This window comes from Pinus tabuliformis, chromosome 5_1 (assembly GCF_031772625.1).
Source record: "Pinus tabuliformis cultivar Carrire ecotype Pingquan chromosome 5_1, CPIR1, whole genome shotgun sequence".
NCBI lineage: Eukaryota > Viridiplantae > Streptophyta > Pinopsida > Pinales > Pinaceae > Pinus > Pinus tabuliformis.
In genome coordinates, this window is record NC_142305.1 from 153,444,529 (window position 1) to 153,462,253 (window position 17,725).

The window sequence follows — 17,725 nt, forward strand, 5'->3', positions numbered from 1 at the left end:
CACGCTCAACAAGCGTCTCAGCAAGGAACCTTCTATACGCAGATAATACAGGAGCCTCAGACCCACTCCCACCAGTAATTCTAGTCAACATTTGATGATAAATTTCTGATCTTCTCTCTGCCTTTGAAGCATATTTTGCGCTATACTTCAAAACCTAATGTCGAGAAAGAACTAGCTGATAATCAACATTTTCTCGCCACATTGTTAAAACATCACCATTGTGAACATTTAAGCGATCATCATTTCTTGTTGGTTCATACTTTTCTCTCCTTTATTCATCTATCATCAATGTCGAATCCACACGAACCTCCCATGGAGCATGATAGCGGCATGAAAGAACAAACCCTTTTTTATGTAAACAAGAATCGATGCTGCATTTTGTATGCCTTTGCACACGATTAACTAAATGCTCATAATCTTCTTCAGGATTGCATGAAAAAAATTGTTCAGTATTCAAAACACATGGATCATCATTTAAAGTTCGAGGGATCATCACATTTTGACGATGTACGTCACATGGATTCCATATTGTAGCATATTTGTCAAAGTACCGCTTTGCTATGTTAAGAGTAGTCGGATTGGACCAATCCAATGTTTCCACATCCGGTGCTTCAGGCAACCACAAAAAACCGTGGATGTGGGTGGAACCTCTATGCTGCTACTCATACCTAATAAGATTCAAAACATGAAATCAACATATAATAGGAAATCATAACAACATGCATTTTCCTTCAAATCATTATAAAATTATGTTCTCTATATTGCTCTATATTTAAGCCTTTGCCATGGTCTGCCTCTTCATCTGGTCCTGATGATGAACCACACTTGTTGGTCCGAAACGTGTCGGTCAAAAATTTCTCTTATGTGATTTCTACCAAAATGATTTTCTTAATTCATTATGGATCACAGAAGACTAAATTCAGACATTATAAAATTGTCAAAAAGGAATGAGAACAAACCTATACCAAATGTCTTTAGCACCAAGATATCTCTGCAACACTATATCATGGAAGATATTGAATCTTTGGTGCATGTACATAACAACTATATGTGGGTACCGAATAACATTCTCAATCTTTCTAGCATGTTCACTTTGTCGATGACAATATGTGGTTGAAGGTATAACACTATGCAAATCAAACCACTTTGTGTCAGCTGCATTCAATGTAAAAAATAAAATAGGGCAACCCAATTGATTGATCATATCAGTTAATTCAGAATGACACTTTGTCCAATAATCTCTCATACCCCTAAGACAGGGTTCAAAATGCATTAATTTCTCAGCTAACTTATTATTATGAAAATCATAAAGTGATTGACGCAACTCCCAAACAGTTACGGGCATGCTTTCATGAATATTCTATTAAAAAAAAAAGAATTTGTTCCTTGAATATGATGTTACATAATCATATTCAACAAGAAATATTGAAACCAAGGATGGATTCCAAATCTTTGATCATAAAATTTCAATAGATGCAAACCATATTCATGCATCTGAACATTGAAAATGCGAGGATACAACCAATCAACATCACCTGTAGGAAATAAAGTGGGGAATGCCATATCTAGCAGTCCTTCAATATTATATTCATTAATGGGAGATGTACCAATATGTGGCCAATCTATTTCTTCAACGAATGTGTTATTTGCATTCTCAATAAATCTTCTAATTCGATCAACTTCCCTGGATTCATTAGGCAAGCGATAAATAAAGGATGATGGGTGACAACACAAACAATTAGGCCCATATGTTTCAATCTCAGCATCCATCCTAGGTATATCATCAACATGACTATCAACATATTTTAACCTGTTAAAAACATCAATAGGTATTTTTGAGAGAGAAGCAATTGAATCCATGTCAATTTCCACATCCCAGCAGTACTTGTCCATTTCAATTTTATAACGCAATGCATCTATCACATGTTGTCTCTTCACGTAGCATTCATATTATTCAGATTGAACACCTCGCCTTCTTACAATAAAGGAATTTAGTTCTTCAACATGTCGTGAAAGCTTCTTCACAATTAAAGAAATATCTTGTGGAAAACATACTGTGTGGCCGCTATATTTATATTGACCACCACAAGCATGCATCACTTGCAATATTGGATATACCCGCGCTATTAGCATCTCTTCAACTTGCATCAAAACTTTTAAAACCTCAGGCTGCTCAACTGGATCCATGTTGTTAAAGTGAGAAAAGAGATGAACACCTTTCTCACAGTTACATCTTTTACAAATGGGACCCTTGTGCAATCTCACAACTTGTATACGAGGATAACATTCTTTACATACATGAAACATATGCACAACATATAATCTATCAATCCTCGACTGAAAGTTTTTACGAACATCAACCATTTATTTGCTAAAATGATATCAAACACTTTCATTTTCTCTATGAAACACCATTCGAGGTTGGCAATGATGTGAAACAACTCGTCCAGCTTGAGTATTGGTTTTATCATTTCTTTCCATAATAGAATAAAAAATCATTCTTCTACATTCATTACACCTCACCAAATTCTTCTTCGAACAAAGAAAATAACCTTTGTAAGAACAAAATATGTACAAAAGAAATCAAATTTGTTAATGAAAAAAAACTACATTTTCCTCATTGTTGCATTGTCCATGTGGAAGTCGTTGAACTGATATTGCTTGTGTTTCTTGCAAATTTGTTTGTCGAGCACTATTTACTTTAACATAATTCTACAAAAAAACATCAAGGAACAAATCCATAAAAGAATATAAATTTAAGATTGAGAAGCACTAAACCTTCCAAAATAAATATGCATTAAGAACCTGTTCTCTGCCAAGAGGAAAATTGTTGTCACATTCATTGGCTTCAACAATATTCTCTATAGAGCTACGTCGAAAAATATTGGTTCCAAGATTTCCAAACGACTGACCCAAATCATCAACCATTCTAACAAGCATACTACTATCACCAAAAAAATCATATGCAACAACTTCTTCCCTAGACTCACATTCCCTATCTTCCATTATAACATCTTTTCCAAAATTTCCACAACCCCTAAGGTTATGATCTCTATCAAGCATCCCTATATAAATGTAATGTTCTAAAACATACAATATATCATAAGATATATCAAATAACAACAAAATTTCGAGAAAATGAACAACACAACAAAAAAACATGTAAACAAAATCATACAAACAAATTTTTCTAAACTTAAAATTACTCAAACCATATGTTTCATCATTTCTTTAAGTTCGACAAGTTGGTCGTCGAACCTCACATTTAGGAAGAAATAATGGTTTGACTACTTCTGAATATATTTCGCGGTCAGTATTGATTTTGACATTGTTCTAGAAAAACAATACAACACTAAAAACTTCGGATGCACAAGAAATAAAATATGCAAAAGAAAAAAAAAATGTAAACATGCTACGTTGTTGCAACAAAAACCTTACATACAGATTCATCAGGGGTAACTATATTAACAATATAGTTTCTACCAAGAAACAGATGACCCTCTTTGCGAACAGGGTCTCCCAAATTTTCAACCATTTGAGGAAATTCGTCATTCCTATAGTTCTCATCAACTCCAGAAACTACATTTCTTTCATTTTTTTCACAGAAAATAACATTGTCATTCATATGAACACTCTCCTTCAAAACACATTATTCCCAAAAAGGACAAAATTTAGTAAATCTTCAAAAAAATAACTTCTTTCAGATCATAAACATCCAACGAAACGACCACCTAAACAAAATTTTCACTACATAAAACCTCTCCTCTTTCCATAATTACGATTTACAGGTCCTCCTTCTACATCATTTGAAAAAGCTCTCTACTTTTTTTGATACACAACTCTTCTACGTGCTTTAATCACTTCCTTATTCCGCTGATACCACTATCGTTGGTATTCATTTGATCATTGTCATGTACCAGCAGAGTGAGGTCTTTCCACACCACTATTGTTTTTCATTTCACTTAACATCTCTATGATAAAGTTAAAGTCAGTTGAAAAGTCGTTTCACAATTTCGTTTGACGGTTACACATACTCTTCAATTTTCAAAAAACTAAAAACTAACAAAAGTGTAGAGAAGAAATATTTGAGAAATTATGTTTCCCACAACAAAGTTCAAACACATGCAAAAATGTTCCCCTTAAACATAATAGATACAACAACAAGTTCCAGAAATTAAAAACAAAGAAATATGAACCACATTACATTATCAAAAAACAAACATGTTGAAGCCTCAAATTCTAATTGCATTTTCCATTTTCAAACACATCATCAAAATTTGGTTGATATAACCATTATTTTTCACAATCCACTTAGTAAATCATACAACTTTAACTACACTGTAAACCAACCAAGCATAACGACGTTTTCTCCAACTATGCACAAACATAGGTAACCTGCACATTTACTATTTATATAGAAAGAGACACATTAAAGAAATGACCATCTGTGTCCCCAATCAACTTCAAAAAACTTGGAACACAAAGTTGGAACACATGGAAAAATGTTCCCCTTAAAGATAATTGATATAGGAACAACTTCTAGAAATTAAAAACAAAGAAATACAAACCACATTCCATTATTAAAAAACAAACATGTTCAACCCTCAAACGCTAATTCAATACATCGACACATAATGCATGTATGTCAAGAATATAAATTCCATTTCAAATAACCGAAAATACATTTCCATTTTGAATGACATCATCAAAATCGTCAACCAATTCTAGATACAACCATGAGGCTATGTTCTTAATATAACTTCAAAACATGAATTACAATGATGTTCAAAAAAATATTTAAAAACATTAAACATACATATGGTGTTCAGTAATATGCAAAAAAAAACATGTTCATCCCTCAAATGCTAATTGAATACATCCATAGGTAGTGGAGGTATGTCAACAATACAATTTGCATTAGGAATAAGCGAAAAAATATTTCCATTTTCAATCACATCATCAAAATCCTGAATTGTTTTTAGATAGAAGCATGACGCTTCAAGCATGGACAATCCATAAACAATTGTTGTTTTGCACAATCCACTCACTAAATCATACAACTTTAACTGCACTCCAGACCAACTGAGCATAAGCACTTTTTCTCCAACTATGCACAAAGGTAGGTAACTTGCACATTTACAATTTATATCTAAAGAGATAGATTCAAGCAATGACCATATGTCCCCAATCATCTTCAAAATATTCCAAACTTTGCTTTGTTGACACTTGACCAAATTCAAAATTCTCTATCTTTTCAAGTGACCAAACAAATGTGCGACCATTATTAACAAGACAAACAAGTTGATTCATGTATAATCCTAATGACATACATTGTATGTCAACAATAGGAACAAACAAATAACCCCAATTGTTTGTCTTCAATTCCAACCAATATATAGTGTAACCATAAGTAAGGTAATCTTCATAATCTATGTCTAGATATACCCAATAAAACTTTTCCTTAAAGAAGATAACCTCCTTTGGTGGACTTACACCACCGTATGGAAGCTCCGTCCTCTTCCAAACGTTGTCAACACTACTCGAAACTAGAAAATGTGAGTCCATGTTGTTACAAACATGTTTCAAAAACACCCATTCATAATTTCCTAGATTGCATTTTTGAAATAAAGAGAATAATCCTCACTCCCCAACACTAAGAACTCCAACATTTCTAAATGTCTTCATAAAAGGGTTCACAATGAAATAATTTTTTGTATGCAAACAACTTCCAGGCGTGCTAAAGAGAATCATTGATCCCACTGTACATTCAATTCTGTATGTAGAATGAAGAAAATGAAACACCATAGTAGACAAGCGACCACTATTGTTAAGGTATGATGCTACAAAGCAATCATGGGGAAAATGAGTGGAGAAAGAAATAAATCCTATCTCTTTCTCACGGCGTTGATCAGAAGCCGCAAGGAAAAGTGGGTTTTCCAAAACAAGACACCATTCTCTACAAACCAACTTAAATTTCATCAAGACCGATAAAGGAACCCATTGAAACAAAAGCTCAATAATCTCAAAGGGGAGAAATTTCCAAAAAGAAACATCCATACCAAAAGCAACAACCTTTGTTGGCAACAAAGTAAAACTTCCCTTCTCTACTGCAAAGAAAAAAGAAAAACGTATCAATCACAATAGCAACAACATTCATTCATTCCCTTTTGTACTGCAAAGAAAAAATAAAAACATATCAATCACAATAGAAACAACATTCATTCATTATTTTATTAGGAAAACAATCCATTTTCATCATTACTTCATTCTTCTACACTTCAATATTAGACTAACCATTTTGAATACTGCAACTTAAAACTCCATAAAACAAACAAAAAAACAAAAAACACACATTCCACTGAGTGGGATGTGTGATGTTTCCTTGGGCAACTAAAAATATATTTATTGATGCAATATTCAAGTGCAAAAGATGCATTAAGTCTCTCAAGTTAATTAAAATGGAGGACTTTTTTAAATTAAAAAGGTAACAAAGTAATCCTATTTCATATTTAATCCTAATTCCAATCCCATAACCATGGATTACACTACTCAAGTTACCAACTTAACTCTGCACATCTACAATACTTTAGAACAAAACTACACAACTAAACTATTTAAACAAATTAAATGCAAGCTATATCAACTTCAATGTCCTTTCGAGTCGACATAGGATAGTCAGTGACTTTATGTGCATAAAACTTCCATCATCTCATAATGTCCCAAATGTGTTTGTAAAATCATTCGTGAATAGGTATTAAGAGTTGATGTAGTACAAATGTAGTTCATGGTATAATTTGCAAAAGGAGCAAGGCATACATTTTATAATCTAAGAAATATAAGACACTGGTATTGCAAGAAAAACAACAGGCAATGGAGAATTCTTGTTTCTTTACGTCATTTGTACTTGTAAAGATGGGTAGTATTTAGTATCCTAGATAAATGATGCAAGTTTGTAATGGATTTTATCCAATGCTAGCACGGATATTGTTGCATTCTTTTGTTAGCAACAATGAAGTAAAATTTTATGCAAAACCAAGGTTGGATATGATTCAAATGGCTGTTGCTAACTTCCAGTTCTATAAGGTCTTGTGACCTGATATAGACTATTTTTTGTTTTGTTTTGTTTTGTGTTTACTGTACTCGATAAAAGTGAAATTCTACCTCAGTTATGCCCTGTAGGTTACCGATTAAGTCTTTACATATTCATTCTATAATAGGAGAGAACATGCAATCTTTCATTTTCACTTGTAACACCTAATTGCTTAACCCCAAAGACAACTTCATACATAAAAAAAATTAAAGACAACCTAACAACTAATCACATTTATTATTAGATTGCACGCCATATAAATATAAATCCACTATATTTATATTGAATAGACATATATGTCATAACCCTTGGATTCGATTTGGATATGTACAAGGTTCGACACATGTTAAATCGTTCATTTGCAATTGATATATGATAGGGCTATGTTACATTTATTTACATTATTTCAATATTTACGATCCTTCAATGTTTTTAATGACCATGGAGTATTGTGGATGGTTCCTGAGGCCATCCTTGTGCCCTCCAGGTGTACTCAACTTGGACTACCACATGGAATCTATCCCATGGTTGATATTTCATTGGATGATCTGACGACTCAGTACCAACTGTGATACCCATCTATGTTAATACACACACATACAACTTACCAACGACAGTAAAATAATCTCTATTACAATATATTAGATGAACACATGTTTCGTTAACACAACATTACATTAAAAAATAAAGTTCCATGATTCAATTCAAGCTTCTAATGTATGGTTATGACTAATGCCCCAAGCGGACTGTGTTAACATGGGGTGTTAAATCACTATAATACTAGTGATTCCCCCATTACTATAATCTTTTTAGCCCTTATTATTATTGTTTTTCCCTTATTGTCCCCATATTGTTATTATTGTGCCCCATAGAAGCACATTATTGTTATTTTTGTGCCCTTATATTATTATTTTTATGTCAACTTGATTATATTGTGACCCCTTAGACTCTTATATATAGAAATGAGGTTTTTTCATTTGTATCATCAAAAAATTGTTCATTTGTGTAATGTAAAAGACGTTGCCTTCTCAAAGAAGCTGATTTTGAAGTTGTTGATCTATCTTTTCTTCTATTTTGTGAGTTGGTTGCATAACATTTGGTATTAGAGGTTTGGATTCTAGGGTTTCGCTGCTCCAAACAGGTCATCATGGAATTTTCGCTATAACATGTTTTATATGATGTTTCTAAAGCTGAAATTAAAACCCATTTGAGAATAAATATCAATGAATCTTGGGTCCGAATTGTAGATCTTGTATCGCTATATTTTGGGATATATGATCCAAGGATGTTAGGGTTTTGGCAAGCTCCATAATTATATCTCAAACAGGTGACCTGGGAAAAATCATCATAACTTTCTCTCTGAGGATTAGATTGAAATTTTGTAAAAAGGTACAGAAATAGGACAGACTTTAGTTTTCTTTATATTGGTTTCAGGTTTGAAGGTCAAAAAAGTGACACGTGGAACTTCGTACAAGTCCACTCTACTGAACCAATTTATAATTATGTCATCATGGGAGATTTGGCTAACTCTTTCTTGGAGAATCCAATCTTGAGCAGAATTGTGGGGTTGGAATGACGATGCGGAGGGATACCACAAGGCGGAATTTTAGACCTGGGATATCCGCAATTACAAAGATACAACAAATTCAATATCGAGCTCCTACAAAGCCAAAAAAGGTGTGTGGTTCTTTTAAAAATTTGCATAAGTTTGGTTTGAAAATTTAGTTTGAAGGAATTTAAAGGACATAGTGAAGCATAATTATCATTTATTGATGCCCTAAAGAAAGAAAATGGAAACACCTGGTAAGCAACCTGAAATCTCTAACATGACTCATGAGGAAGAGGAAGAAATACAACATGATATATCAAACTTAAGAGACAAAGTGCAACAAATTTCACTCTCACAAAAAGTAACCGAAGATAAGATGGATGGTTTAAAGAAAGGCGTGGGAGCTAAGATGAATGCTGTGGAATCTAAGATGAATGGCATGGGAGTTAAGATGGATGGAATGGAAGCTAAGATAGAAGCAAAACTTAAAGGCAACATGGAAGATTTGAAGATAGATTTGACAAAGTTACTACAATAAATGCTTATTAATGGCAAAAGGGTAGTAAAGGAAAATCATGATGAGAACAAAAGAAATTCTAATCATGATTTCATAGACTCTAATGTTGGATTGAAGACCCACCATGTTCCAAATATCGATATGAGGAAGTTTGATGGCAAGGATCCCGTAACATTGATATTACAGATGGAGCAATATTTAGATCTCCATAATGTGTAAAACACACAAAAGGTACACACAACTTTATATTTGGAACCCAATCAGTTTGTATGGTATCGATGGCTTTTCTCTTGTAAAAAAATTGTCACTTGGTCAATTTTTACGGAATAAATTGTAACACATTATGAGGATACAAAAAGAAACACCTTTTTTGGCCAATTGATAAATCTCAAACAAAAGGGTTCAATGATGGAGCACATTGAGGACTTCCAAAATTTGAATATAAGGGTAAAAGATATTCTAGAGGAGCATAGGATTGATGTGTTCATAGGACTTTAAAGGATAAGATCCAACATGAGGTTCGCCTTTGGCAACCTAATTCATTGGAGAAGGCATTCAGATTGGCAATAAAAATGGAGAGAAAAATTATGGAAACAAGGAAGCCTACCACTCACAACTATAAAGATGGAAGTGTTGTTGCCCCTAGCCTTCCACAACCTACAAGGTTGACAACACAACAATTGGAAGAAAAAAGAGCAAAAGGGATTTGTTACAGTTGTGATAGAAAATACACTAAAGGTCATAAGTGTGTTGAGAAGAAATTATTTTACATAGATTGTGAAGAGGAGGAAGAAAAGGAACAAGAAACATCAAAAGAAGAGGATATACACCAGGAAAAAACCATAGAGAAAGAAGAAATGAATCCAACTATATCTTGTAATCCATTGGCCGGAATTACCACTCCTTAAAATATCAAGATAGAAAGACATATCAAGAAGAAAAATGTAATAGTGTTGATTGATTTGGGCAGTAACCTTAATTTTATTCATTGTAAGATAGCTAAGGAATTGAATTGCTTCCTATATCCAGCACCAGAGTGTCAACTGATGATTGCAAGTGGAGAACCATAAATTGATTTGGAAAGTGCCATAATATCAAGTTATCCATGGGATAATATGTATCAAATAGCTCAATGCTTTCCATTCCAATTGGTGGTGCTGATGTTGTACTAGGTATCCGATGGCTACAATCTTTGGGTACGATAACTTTTAATTTTCAAGAACTTTTCATGAATTTTTTTAATTTTTTAATTATTTTTATTTATTTATTTTTTTTATTTATTTTTTTAATTTTTTAATTTAATTTAATTTTATGTTAATTAATTAATTAATTTATTTATTATTTATTATTTATTTATTTATTTTTATTTTAATTTTAATTTTTGTTTTTATTTTTATTTTTTATTTTTTTACTTTTTTTTTTTCCAGAAGGAAAAGAAGTTGGATTAAGGGGTATCGCAGGGAAACCAAGAAATATAATCATCTCTAATGGAATGACAAATATTCTAAAGAAATAACAACGAGGCGTAATTACACAAATATGTTCGCTAGAGGTTCCCACATCAAAATCTTCTATTTCTCCAAATCTCTAAAAAGTATTGGACAATCAATCCAAGGTATTTGAGACTCCCAAAGGCCTCCCACCTATTCGTGATCATGATCATGCTATTCATTTGATTCCAGGAAGTGTTCCTCCAAACATAAGGCCTTACAGATATCCCTATGCCCAAAAGAATGAAATTGAACATATGGTTGCAAAAATGCTAAAGGCTGGTATAATTCAACCTAGTTAAAGTTCTTTCTCTGCTCCAGTAGTATTAGTGCACAAGAAGGATGGATCATGGCGCATGTGTCCGGATTATAGGGAGCTCAACAAGCTCACTATTAATGATAAATTTCCCATTCCTATCATTGATGAATTATTGGATGAATTGCATGGATCGATTTACTTCACCAAGTTGAATCTTCATTCTTGATATCATCAAATCATAATGAAGATTGAAGACATTTTGAAAACAACATTTAGAGCTCATGAGGTTCATTGTGAATTTTTGGTCATGCCTTTTGGCCTTACCAATGCACCTTCTACATTTCAAGGTTTGATGAATTCCATTTTCAAACCCTTCCTTAGAAAATTTGTGTTAGTATTTTTTGATGATATACTAATCTACAACAAGTCTTGGAAGGATCATGTTCAACATGTTCACAGGGTGCTCAAACTATTGGAGGAGAAATAATTATATGCAAAAAGCTCCAAATGTTTCTTTGGAGTACAAGAGGTGGAATATCTAGGTCATAATGTATCTCATGAAGGTGTTAAGGTAGACCCTAGCAAAATTAAAGCCATTAAGGAATGGAAAATCCCCACATCCATAAAGCATCTGCGAGGATTTCTCAGGTTGACAGGGTATTATCGCAAGTTTGTTAAGAATTATGGGAGAATAGCATTACCTCTATTATTGAAGAAAGATGCATTTTCATGGATTCCAGAAGCAACGAAGCCCTTTGAATATTTTAAAGAGGCAATGTGCCAAGCACCGATCTTAGTTACGTCAGACTTCACAATAACCTTTATCGTGGAATGTGATGCCTCAGGAAATGGAATTGGTGATGTTTTAATGCAAGAATAAAGACCCATTGCTTTCGAAAGTCGTTTAATCAAAGGAAAATATTTACACAAAGCTATTTATGAGAAGGAAATGTTAGCAATACTACATGCACTTAAGAAATGGCAACCCTACCTAATGGGAAGACACTTCATGGTAAAAAAATCATGATAGTCTTAAATACTTTTTAGAACAAAGATTATCTTCAGAAGAGCAACAAAAATGGGTCACAAAGATGTTGGGTTATGACTTTGAAATCATCTACAAAAAAGGGAAGCAAAATGTTGTGGAAGATGCACTCTCAAGAAAGGATGAGGATGTGGAATCATTTCTTTGCGTCATTTCTATTATCCAACGAGATTGGATAAACAAAGTAAGGGATGAATGGAAGAATGACGAAGAAGTGTGGGCACTCATTCAAGATCCCAGTACATCTGATACATTTAGTTGGAAAAATGATTTGTTATGGTACAAAGATCGCTTATACCTATGTAAGAATTGCCAACTCAAACAAAAGATTCTTATGGAATTGCATACCTCTCCCTTAGGAGGGAACTCAGGATTTTTAAAAACTTACTATAGGGTTAAGAAGGATTTTTTTTGGGATGGCCTTAAATCAGATATTCAAAAGTTTGTGGTAGAATGTTTGGTTTGCCATCGAAATAAGTTTGAAACAATTAAGACTCCAGATCTATTACAACCTTTATCCATTCCAAGACAATGTTGGGGAGGTTTCAATGGATTTTATCATAGGTTTACCCAAGTCCGAAGGAAAGAGTGTCATCATGGTGGTAGTTGAAAAAATTACCAATTATGCACACTTTTGTGCATTATATCATCCATTTAAAGCCAGTACATTTTCTACTACATTTATGGAAACAATTCAAAAGATACATGGAAACCCAAAGATTATTGTAAGCGACAGAGATCCCATTTTCACTGGAAATATTTGGACAAAATTATTTTCTTGTCTTGGTACTCAGTTAGCTCATAGCTCATCTTATCATCCTCAATTTGATGGGAAAACTGAGATAGTAAACAAATGTTTGGAAGGATATCTTCGTTGCTTTGTATCTGATAAACATACACAATGGCTCAAATGGTTGCCTCTGGCTGAATGGTGGTATAACACTTCCTTCCATATTGCAGCAAAAATGACCCCATTTATGACACTTTATGGATATCATCCACCATCCATCACATCATATTTAAGAGAAAATTCTAAGGTTCAAGTAGTGGAAGATCACATGGAGCATCGACAATAAGTTCTCCAACTCTTAAAAGATAACCTCACTTTGGCGCAGAAGAGAATGAAACAACAGGAAGATCAACATCGCAGCGAAAGAAGTTTTGATGTAGGTGACTGGGTATTTCTACAGATACAACCATATAAACAAATGCCCCTCAAGCAAGCTAAGAAGGATAATAAATTATCACCAAAGTATTATGGTCCATACAAGGTGTTGCAAAATATTGGTACTATGGCATACAAATTGGATCTTCTTGCAGCTTCCCGAGTGCACCCAGTTTTCCATGTTTCATGCTTAAAGAAGATTATAGGTGACAAGCTCCCAGTTCAAACAATATTGCCAGATCTTGATGACGAAGGAAAAATCATATTGGAACCTGAAGCAGTCACAGAAACAAGAACTCGACATCTTCGAAATCAATCAATTTCGGAGTACCTCATCCCACGGAAAAACTTACCTGCTAAATATTCCACATGGGAGGATGAGAATTTTCTACAGAAGCATCCAGAACTACTCAAGCGTTGAGGAGAAAACTTTTTTTGAAGGAGAGGGGCATGTTAGGTCCCCATAATACTAGTGATTCGCCCATTACTATAATCATTTTAGCCCTTATTATTATTGTTGTGCCCCTATTGTCCCCATATTGTTATTATTGTGCCCCATAATAACATGCTCTTCCTTTGGGTTGGTCATTGCAGGTATATTGTATGATTGGATTTTGGTTTCAGTGTGAGTTTTGCGCAAAAGGCATAAATTAACCCTGGCCTTTATTCCAGGTACTCCTGAAACCGTGAGGGTTCAACTCTGCCTTTGGGTTTTTACTACATTCCCTCGCCTATATGGCTGTTGGACTAATGTTGACTGGGTTTTATGTTTTCAGCAAAATTCCAGAGGAAATTTGGTCCTTAAGCCACAACTCAAGTCTAAGTTTAATTGTATAAATTTTAAGTATACTTCTTTGTCTCAAACTTGGGTTTTTGCTAGCCATAACCCTTATAATTTTAACCGAGGGTTTCAGTATTGTGGCCACTCGATAGTTTATACAAATTTCCTAATTGCTGCGGGGTTGTAATTTTGTTTTTGGGTATGTTTTGAAATAAACGGGTTATGTTCTCAGTTTCATCTTTCACCGTTGCATGGGTTCTAAAATTCATTTTGGGTTGAGCAGGTCCACCTTTATGGAATTTTCTTATATATTCATATACATTGATAACAATTTTTAGACAAATGTTTGTATCGATGTATATAATAATGGTTGGATTGTTATGGAACTCTAATGATGTCCTCAACAACTCTTTCGTTATTTATCATTGCAACAATAAATACAGTTTCTGCCTTTTCCACCTTTCTGGCCAGACCACATGATTATTTGAGTTACTAGGTCATTTACTTCTGTTTAATTTTCTAGTGTTGTTATCATGTATGATTTACATATATTTCTAAGTTTAAAAGATAACCATTTCCTTTGGTTATGTTTTGTTGCAAATATTAATTCGTTACCCTTACCAGGGTTTACTACATGTTTCCTTCTACCTGTGTCACTAATTCTACCATGGTATTGGACTATCCGGCTTCAGCTCAGGTAAGCCCGAGTTGGCTATGAATCTTGTTTACCCCCGAATGATTGTCGTCTATGGAAGGTATTTTCATTTCTGTAACTAATTTCCTTTTTTTCTTCATTTTGCTGGTTTGGCCCAATGCCTACACGTTGTTACGATTTTCCTGTTCTATACTGTTATGCAACAGATGGTTTATCTCTTTGTTATCATCCTAAATTAAATGTGTATAAGACATCAAGTTTCTCTTATCTGGTTTGAACTTGTTGCTCGGTTTTGTTACGGTGGCATTAAATGTTTAGTTAGCTATTATGGAATTTGCTTGGGTTTACACCGAATTACTTGTTCTCTTAGTTCTCTACACTAGATGTGTCATACTAGTGTTGGTACTTTAGTTCTACTACATTCTTCACAGTTTTTAAGAGGATAATGATTATTGTTGCGACGAGGTTTCTTGTTGATTTTACTCACACCTTTTATTTGCGATTCTAATCATAAACCCTGTTAAAGTTTGGTATCTATTAATTATTGCATGCTCTTACTACAAAATTAGTTGTCTGTATAAACTTGCTATGGTTAACCATATATATTTATATTTTGTGGTCATGAACGGTCATATTAACTCACCCTTTCCAGGGTATTAACGCTCACACATACAATTAGTGGTTCCATGTTATGAAAATTTTATCTTCTGGATAATATATAGCCCAAAAAATTTATTTCCACGCCATATTCATTGACAGAGCATTTCTGCAATTATGTATTTTTATCAACTAGAGTTGTTTGGATTTCAGTGCGACTTGTTAGTTATTTCTTTAGCATGGATTGTAGTTACATTATTTAATTTCTCATGGGTGAAGGATTTCTATTTCGATTAGAAGATTCATCAATTATTATAGGACTGGTCTCCATATTGGGACTACCATTGAGGCCATTGGAAACACCTCGGCCTCTTGGCTAACTCAGGTAATAGATATGACCACCGACTAAATCATGCACAGATGGAGAAACATAAATTAGATCATTTCGTTTTTTTACTAATGTGCTTTGTCGCGTCTTCTGCATTAGTTGGATGAGGTTTTTCATTGAAAGATAATTTTCATATGAGTGGAACTTATGTTGCTAACTTCCAGTTCTATAAGGTCTTGTGACCTAGTATAGACTAAAATATTTTTTTTTTTGTTTTTTTGTTTATTGTACTCGATAAAAGTGAAATTATGCCTCAGTTATGCCATGTAGGTTACCTGTTAAGTCTTTGTAGATTCATGTTATAATATGAAACACTAGTTGGAGCCTAACAATAAGGAACTTGAGTTCTCACACATGGTGTGAAGTCAGCTTACCTGATTTTTCTTATTTCTTGTTGGGTTCTAATGGAGCTAGTTACTTGGTAATGATGATGTCCATGGCTCTTTGCAGTGAGACTGTGTCCATAATTGTTCGATAGCTCCTTGTAAGCCAACTAAGGCTTCTGCTAAATACTAGCTAGAGCCTAACAATAAGGAACTCGAGTTCTTGTTGGGTTCTAATGGAGCTAGTTGCTTGGTAATGATGATGTCCATAGCTCTTTGCAGTGAGACTGTGTCCATAACTATTCGATAGCTCCTCGTAAGCCAGCTAAGGCTTCTGTTAAACACTAGTTGGAGCCTAACAATAAGGAACTTGAGTTCTCACACATGGTGTGAGATCAACTTACCTGATTTTTCTTGTTTCTTGTTGGGTTCTAATGGAGCCAGTTACTTGGTAATGATGATGTCCATAGCTCTTTGCAGTGAGACTATCTCCATAACTATTCGATAGCTCCTCGTAAGCCAACCAAGGCTTCTACTAACCTACAGTTGCTTCCTTCAACTTTGCGCACTACAATTCATATTCATTATACTTTTAGTATGTTACGTATTCTTTCATCAGCTCCTCTACAATGTTTTCCTTCCATTGTACTCTCATTTTACAGAAAGCCATAACTACAATTCACATTTAACAAAAAATCATAATATTTTCTCTTAACACACAACTCTGTAAAGGTGAATGTTCCTCTAAAGATGGGTAATCTCTCTTACTCTATTCACAACGGAAGACCATAGAATGTTTGGAACATAAAGCAAAGCAATATCTCCAATGCCAACGTTAGCAACCAACCTCTGCAACGCAAGTCCAATGTCTCCACCAACAACCTTAGCAACACATGCAATGTCTCCACCAACAACCTTAGGAAGCGCAAGAGGACAGTCGAACAAAGATAAAATTGCAACAACATTTAATAATTTTATTTCATATTTAAATTATCATAAAAATAATTAACCAATCGTTAAACATAAACATTTCTTTTAATTTTTTAAAATACAAAACTGAATCCTCAACTAACATAAACTTAAATCATACCTCACACCCTAAAAAGAGTAACTTGAGTAACTTGTTGCAGAAAAAATAGTTATGTGAATGGAAAAGACGGTTACATTCTACATTTTTTAACTTTCACTTAGTTTTTTTTGAATGGACAAAGATGGGTACATTTTACATTTTTTAACTTTCACCAAGTTTTTTATATTTAAAACTAGTGAGTAAAGGTTGTGTCATACATTTTTAAACTTTTACTAATCATTTTAGGTTTAAGTAATAATGAGTGCTTTAACGAGTGCGACTCAATCTTTGACTAACTTGTTTATTATCTCAATCTTTCACAAACTTTTTTATTATCTCAATCTTTCACTAACTTTTTTAACTTCAACTAACTTGTTAACAAGTTGCCCTACACTTGCAAAGTCAAATATACCACGTGCACACATTTCTAAAGTATTTAATTAATTCAACTCAAAATTGCATCAATTAATTTGAACCGCTCGATTTCGCACTCAGACGAAAAGCATATTCACTCCCCCATAAAATCCACCTGTTTGTAAATTGTTAACAGACTAGTAAACAAACCTCCTTACACCCAAGTTGAAATATATACGCCTAAAATTGAGTAAAATGGTATACTTGGAAGCGCAAAGTACCAAAAACCCAATACCTAACTAATAAAGGACGTATTTTGCTGGCTTCGGCGATATTGTATGATGAAATTTGCTCGCTTCGACGATATATGATGTATTGTGATTGTTCAGCGGGGATTCGCTCCCCCACTGGAAAAAAAACCTAGTTCATAAAATATTTTATGA